Source organism: Opisthorchis viverrini, assembly GCF_000715545.1.
Source record: "Opisthorchis viverrini unplaced genomic scaffold opera_v5_553, whole genome shotgun sequence".
NCBI lineage: Eukaryota > Metazoa > Platyhelminthes > Trematoda > Opisthorchiida > Opisthorchiidae > Opisthorchis > Opisthorchis viverrini.
The window spans coordinates 1-903 of record NW_008752211.1 but is presented as its reverse complement, the minus strand read 5'-3'; positions in this window follow the sequence as shown (position 1 = coordinate 903).

Here is a 903-nt window from a genome sequence, read left to right as displayed (position 1 = left end):
TTTTCTCCGGAATCTTGACCGGAAACCCTCTCCCCCTCATACTCGTCTCTGGGATGACCCCCTCCGTACCCGATGAATTTTCGCTCAGATATGGCTAGCCTGGTTTTCCTGCTGCAATTTCGGCTCGCCTCCTCCATAAGTTCGAATCCGTATACGGTGTTCAGCTCTCCCTATGTATTAGCAACTTGCCCCTATCCAACCTATCTCCTGCACTTGACTCTACCACGACAGTGCAACCAGTGAGTCTGCCTAGTTTTATATTAAACCACATTTTTGAGACAACTCGCCATGTGCTCCCAAGTTGATTTATTCCATCACCATCTCCATATTTGCTCGTTGTGACTCCGGTCATCGACCTAACCACTAAGGTCACTCATGGCCAGCAATGGTTATCAGCTTTAGTTCATGCCAGGTGGCTGAGTGTTTGAACTAGTCGGACCTCATGCTCGGTGTTCCCAAAAAGTTGGGAAAGAAACTTATTATTACTAGTTAATCCGTTATTCCACGCTGTTAATGACACTGCCCTATCTTCTTGCAATACGCGCCCCCATAAATCCCTTAGTTATGCTTCATTCTGATTGTAAATATATGACCATTCCAAACGGTATGCCACCCACAAGTTAATAATAAACATTATTAATATTAATGCGTTTTCTGTAGAACAGTTCTTGTCAGTCCCCAGTAAGTCATCTGCTGTCCGCGTCTGACTGCTGCTGTTGACTATTGCCTACGAACTGTGTATAACATAATAGCCGCAATCATTCTCTGAGATCCACAACCGCCGGATAATACATTGAACATGAAAAACGCAAAAAATTCAACAAACAGGTTGTTCTCCAAAGTATGAGAAACGTGACAAATGAGGTATGAACGATCTAGGCAATAACACCACAGGGAGGAAGG